Source organism: Amblyomma americanum, chromosome 1 (assembly GCF_052857255.1).
Source record: "Amblyomma americanum isolate KBUSLIRL-KWMA chromosome 1, ASM5285725v1, whole genome shotgun sequence".
NCBI lineage: Eukaryota > Metazoa > Arthropoda > Arachnida > Ixodida > Ixodidae > Amblyomma > Amblyomma americanum.
Window position 1 is genome coordinate 44535320 of NC_135497.1, and position 6936 is coordinate 44542255.

Here is a 6936-nt window from a genome sequence, read left to right on the forward strand (position 1 = left end):
CCACTCGTGTATGTGGCATTCGTAGTTGCATATGACAGCCATAAGGTACCCCATCAGTAAAAACATCACAGCTCACTCTTTCAAAACTCCTTGCAAGGCTGGAAACCTTCCTCACAACCAATTATTTCCCTGTCCCCTATTCACAAGCCTGTGTTACCAAAGCTAGGACTCCTTGTCGGCTGAAGGCACTTCGAGCACGCGTAGAGAGAGCCTTGCTACCCGCTCCCCTTCAACAACATCCTCTATGATCCACGCTGGGTATCCCTCCTGCTGCTCAATTTCTTTGCACGATCCTTCGGCATTCTCCTTTGGAAGGCACATCAGCAGTCCACATGAGAAAGGAAAACAGGAAACTTGTAACTCACTAACGCCATAAATTTTACGAGTGCAACCTATGAAATAAACTTGAAATGAAATTGCTGCTGTTTTACCACAATTCCTGTATTGCCGCAAAATTGCTGCAATTCCTGTGTTATGATTATATATTTTTCATGCACTCCTCTCCACTAATGCCCCCAGAGGCCTTGGAGGTACTGAAATAAATAAATAAATAAAATAAATAAATAAATTCCTATGCTAATAAATTGGCAAGAGATTTTGAGAAAACACCCCAAATGATGCTTTAACTTGTTCATTGCATCTTGGGTGTCCGGTGGGTGATCCAAGATACTAAGTCACGCGATGAATCCGTCGCTATGCTCTGATTTATCAAAGAGCGTGTGGAAAGGACACACGCCATGTCGCTGTTGCCATTTATTGCCGTTTCCAGGAAGTTCGCATTGCTAAGTAAAAAAACATTTTTGGCTACAGTTGTACTAAGGGCAGCGTTATCTGTGTGAAGACAAGAAATTTTCTCTATGTGAAGCCTCGACAAGTGCCAGAGACCTCCCTACTCCACCCTCCACAAGAACCACGCATCCATCACCAACCCGTTGCCTGCCTCCACACACCAGAAGCCCATGCAGCAGCAGAGCAAAAAGAGCAACAGTAAAATCAAATCCAAAGAGACAGTGGGAAAGTCAGCTGCCCTCCAGAAGCATCCCCAACCGGCCACAGCCTCACCATGCCCCACTAGCTAGGGGGCCGCCAACATAGACACCCTCTAGAAAAATTCTGTTGCACTCGGCTTTAAGTAAAAGCATTCATTAAAGTAAAAGCATCAAAGTAATCACTGAGCGAAAATCCAACTGCTATTACAGCGTTCTCGCATCAGGTTTCATGATTGTCCTGTCAATTTTGTTTACTTTTCTCCTGGTACTACTCAGAGCAAAGCATCTGAATTACATTAAAAAAATCTGAAAAGAGTTTCACCCAAAAGGAGACAACAACATATCTTTCCAAGGAACAACTGGGGATTTCCGACAGGAACACCATCGCTTTCATGTAACTCTAAACTCTGCATACATTTTAGCACTTCCTGACGGTGAAAGTTTAAAAAATTGTGTTGTATCTATTTTCAAGAAGCTGTGAAAGACATGAGAAGGAAATCCTACAATAGAGAAAAAAAAATTCGACTGATTGTCAGTCAGTGGCTCAACAGAGGTCTCGGCCGAATGCCCGTGCGTTAGTTTGAAGAAGGTGCCCGTGGCGGCCAGCAGGGCAGGAAATTGGCTCTGATGGGCAGCGTGTGGATCACAAACCGCACTGAGCGCTGCTGCATCTGCACCAAGTTCTGGGTGTGGCCGAGCAGACCGAAGCCTGTCACACCTGTAGCACCGTGGCAGCCATGCTTGTGCATCAGCCGAGCTCCTGGAACAACAAAGGCAAAAAATTTGTTTTAACACAGTTTCTGCACAAGCAGGAGTGAAGTGAAAGTCAATGCTCACTTGGTCACAAAATACACAACTGATGAATAGTCGTACAATGCCTCTCATTTCATGATATAAAAGGAAAGAAATGTAGCTGGTCTGATAAAGACCTGCTTTGATCAAAATGAAAAGTTTTCCTCGTCAAAAGTCTGCAATTTTGTGGTAGCCTTCTTGCATGCAGACAGTGAAGTACTAGTAAGTGGAACACACATACTTGCACTTGCAAAATGTGAGACTGCACAGATACTACCAGCATACCCTGTAAGGTGGTAGTAACTCAATTACTGCAGTCTTTATTGTTGGTCGCCAGGTTATCACTGTCCCCCTTCCCATGGGCTGCTAACAAGCTAAGATATTTCCATGTAATAAACAAGGAAGCAAAAACCAGATGGGCCAAATACAGTACTTCCCAGCCCCACCACCTTCTCAAGGTTAGTGTTTTCCAATCTAATCTAACCTGTATCCTTGTTTGTACTATCCAGACACGACTTTAATTATTTTCTTTTTTCTTTTCCTTATTTGTTGGCATAACACTGGACTGAACGGCTGTGGTAGTAAAGAGACAGCCACAAGGATTGGATGCTTCACAACAGAAAACAAACAACTGGTGGTGGGGGAAGCCTCAGGCCCTTAACCAATATTTCAACAAGACGACTTTCCTTTTCTCCCACCTCTTGCCTAGCTGCGACAGCATCACTCTTCTTGCGTTCATCTTTTCACAACTTATCTTCTTCACTTCTGCCTTTTTAATCCTTCTCCCTGCTAGCCCATCCCTTCTTTTTCTCCAAATGAACTCCCCAATTTCTTTGTGCATTTACATGCCATGATGTCCTTTGCTCTCGCATATTTTGCAGAATCTACCAAGTGCAGCAACATCTCCTAAAGTGCGTGATCAAATTCTTGGAGCTTCTTTTTATTTGTTTGCACTAATGTCCTGCACTTTTCGTTTTCAATGCTATACCATATCTCATCTCATTATTTATGTTACGATTACTGTAGTGGAAGCTGTCTTCATCATGGGACACGAATTTATTATTGTTGCCCTGACCACTGCGCTGTACTTCAATTATCAACTATTTTGTTGTCACCTTCTTAAAGCATTGCTCACAGTTTGTATGCACTTTAGTATCTGTCCACTCTCTTTCTGTGAGTGCACATGTTTCACCTCTACAATACCTCAGGAAGGCATTGCAGAGACTGCCGTAAATAAGCACATAAGCAAATAGGCAACTAAAAAAAACTGCAGACACGAACAAATCAGCACCAACCATTGAGATTGAGACGTGCCATGGAGTCTATTGCATGGAGGTAGACCCTGCGTACATCTTCTTCACTGATGCCAGCCTTGCCCAGCTAAGCATGGCGCTCCGGCTTCTCCAGCCACTGGGGAGCGTTCACTGCCACCTGGGTGCCAAGGGGCTTGGTCAGTACCAGCACGTCTCCAGGCTGTGCATTGTCTGGCCTGTAAAGGGAGCATAACATTTAGCAATTAGGTTAAATGGCCAGGCTGATGAACATTCCAGTTTTTGTCTAGGGCCTTTCCTGTTGTTCTGAAATAGCTTGCCTTTAATGACGCAGTGACTACTTCTGTAGCAAACCTTCTAAAAGGATAACGTTGAGACAGGCATAGCATTACTATTGCTGTCATTCTTTGCTCCGGGGGAAGGCATATGTTCAAAGGTTTTTGCTGCAATTCTTTTTCTGTTTACATTATATTGCCATTTTCAAAATTTCACTGTCTATGCGACTGACCTGCTGGGCCTTTGCTACAAGTACTCTACTTGCAAAAAGCATCAGCGTTGACTTTGTGGAGTGCAAAATAGTATCAGAACATCTTTGGTGGGTGCGGGATAGCACTTGATATAATGACCACAATTCCAATAAGACATGGTTTGAACTTGTGCAAAAGTGAATTGTACAGTACAGTGAAAGCTCGTTAATAAGAACTCGATGGGGACGACGGTTCAAATTGACTGAAGTTCGAACAAACAAAAGTGAACAGAATATGCATTTGGGAAGCAGTCGGGTAGCGAGATTAGCCATTTCATTGTCCGAAAGTATTCCTTCATCACCTCCTACCTTTTATCTGAAGGCGTTTTTTAACCTTCAAAACTGAAGAGGTGCGTAGCATTCAGTGCATCCAAACTACCGCAGCGGAGGGCCCCACTGAAGTTGCAAAAGGCATACAACCACCACTGAGCATGGTCAAAAGAACTACCGTCTCACGTCTGGCGCTTTTTGACCAAACCATATAGTGCAACCTCTGTGACTTTCAAATTCACACTTGTGAGTCGCGAGGTTGCGTAAGCATTGAAGTCGACAAGCAAAGGTAAACCGAGCGACCACACGTATATTGCCCGATTTTGCAGCCTCCCCTGGCTCAAGGCGCACACTGCCAAACCAATGAGTGTGCTTTTTGGTGATATCCTGCTTCGATAATGCTCTGGCATTGACTTCATGCATGGTTCCAACCTTCTCTTCAAGCATTTTGGCACAGTAATTACCGCAAACGGAAGACAATTCTAAATGCGGTACACCGTGTAGGTTGACTGCTCCGGCCGCAACCAATCACATGCAAAGGGCACTGAAAAACCGAGACAAATACACACAGCAAACATCAGCCAAGCTCCAACTCATTCGTTTGGCACACGTCGTCGTTTCGCGCACGACCGCATGGTTTCGGATTTGGAGTGCTGGAGACACTGCGACATGTCTGATTCACTGTAAGCATCTCGTCGCTGGCCATGTGATCGATTTCTCAACAGCAAAACCAAACACAGCAAGCTACTGAATCATTCGAGACCAACACATACAAGCAAGCCGGCTCAGAGGTAATGCAGTTAGTTGCTACCACTAGCACAGAGAGAAACCCCTCCCCCGTTTACCCAGCCTCTCACGCCATTTTAACCCTGCCCACTTCTCCAAAGAGGTGGTGAAGCCTAGTGGGAATGTTTCTTGGTTCACCGCGTCACCCGCCCTCCAGGCACGGTGGTGGTTGTTCGAATTAACAAATTAATGGGCTTTGTTTCACACAGACCCAGTGGAGCATGGCCAGACCCAGTCGTACAGTTCGAATTATCCAGAAATTCAAATTATGAGCTTTGCCTGTACAGTCAGGTATTTCCACGGGCAAACTACATCATCAGTGTGGTGATTATTTGGGTATTAAGTAAGGTTTATCTGAACTTTGAAAACGACGCTCATGCTGGAAAAATTCATCATAGTACCCAACAGACAGAGCCTCAAATGCTCACATTTTGCATTTCATAAATGCTAACACAGACAAAAATAGCATGGAAAACTTAATTCATTGGAAAAAGAAAAAAAAAGACAAACGATTACTGCACTCACGAGATGATTTCAGACTCTGCAGACTGATGATGCCACACCACCAATCATAGGCCAAGGATTGAGCATAGTCTGCCCTCCTGTGACCCTTGTGTCTGCTTGTTCAGCCAAGTCCTGTGGAGAAACAAATGCCATTTAAGCTATTTGCACCATGCTTATCACTTCAGTACTGGGGCATGACCTCAGGCAGTGAAAAGAGTTAAAAGCTGAAACACTTGAACAGCTGCTGTCTGACATGGACATCTCTTGTAGATCTTCTCTCAAGTTGTCTCTTCACCATGCTAAGCGCACGAACTTGAAAAAGAAATCTGAGACTGCATTCAAATTTTGAGAGCTCACACAACTAGTGCCCTCACACTCACATTAGCTCTGATAGGCAGCCATGGCCTACACACACCTCAAAACATTGATGCAAACATCTTAGGCTTTACTGCAGCAGGGGCCGATCCTACCTTGACTCCCCCTGATGAGAAGAGGCACGACAATGTCCCTCTACTTTCAGTGAGCTTAGTGCTGACAGCCATTACCATCAGCACGTTATCGCAGTGGGTCATGCCAAGTGCATAAAGATCAGACAGCACATTGGCACACGCTATCTTGCCCTGCAACAAACAAAAACAATGAATAAGAAAACATCCTGTACACATGGTGCCAGCAAAGGACACCAACATGAGGCCTGTCACCTATTTGATTCATTATTGTGTAACAACGAAGATGTGTCAACGCAGTAGCGGCAGTGCTATCGCTGAGCGCGCGCTGCTGGCTGGCTCTAGAACAACCGCCGACGTAAGGTAACAAACGCTGCTATCGTATTGACACATCGTTACAATCAGATTTATTTACACGCTTATAGAAAGTATAATTATAGTGTGGTTTTGAGCCCAATAAGACTGCTCAGTAAGTGACCTGTTATCCAGACTAGCCAATAAGTGAACAAACTTAGCACTTAGAAACTCAGATTATACAAAAAGTTTGGTGATACTCTTACAGCTACAAGAATATATATTTAATGCTGCTTTGTTTCGTTTTATCGCCTGGTATTAAAACTACAGACACATAACTTTCTGCAAAAAAATAACACTTAGTATTTTTTGTACAGTTGACTGAAGTGACAGCAGAGCACTGTGATGTTGAAGTTCGAGTATACAATCTGCCACCAGGTTACTAAATGCAGGTAAGCATTTTTTTACAATGTTGAACACTTACAGCTATGTAGGGGTCTTCAACAGATGGATAGAAGTAATCAATAGTTTGAACCAGAGAATAACCAGAATCTCCAAGGGGCACACCACTGGAATCCATGCCAATGTCTGAATGGAAAAAAAAATATGTATATTAGTCCGGTTGTTATGGGCAGCTTCTTGAAGAAAGGGAAATTTTCAGGGAAGTTATCAGAGTTACTACATTTAAAAGCACTGTACAAGGCACCCAAAATGTCTTCAATGAGGTTAAACTGTCCGCACACCATCAGTGTTGGGTTTTGTTCCCATTATGACTTAGAGAACTATAGACACCCAGCATTAGTTCGTTTTATTCTTTCAAATGATGCGTTAAACATTAGAATACTTATGCCACCATGTGGACAACTATTAGCAATAAGTAATTTGTATCTTAATTTCTTCTTTCATGATATTTCACTTTAATCAACCGAACGAGTGCTGAGACATGGGGTTCACACTTAGGTAGCATGAGGCACGAAAAAAAAACCTGTAATATAAATGCTGATACATAGTTTTAATTCACTAAAACAAATAAACCAGCTTGCTTCAAGAGCTGGAAT

General features: G+C 43.4%; 1 pseudogene; it reads right to left on the reverse strand.

Annotated features, from left to right (window-relative positions):
- Positions 1 to 1449: 1449 nt before the first annotated feature.
- LOC144129491 (inactive selenide, water dikinase-like protein) lies at positions 1450 to 6458 on the reverse strand (annotated as a pseudogene).
- Positions 6459 to 6936: the final 478 nt, after the last annotated feature.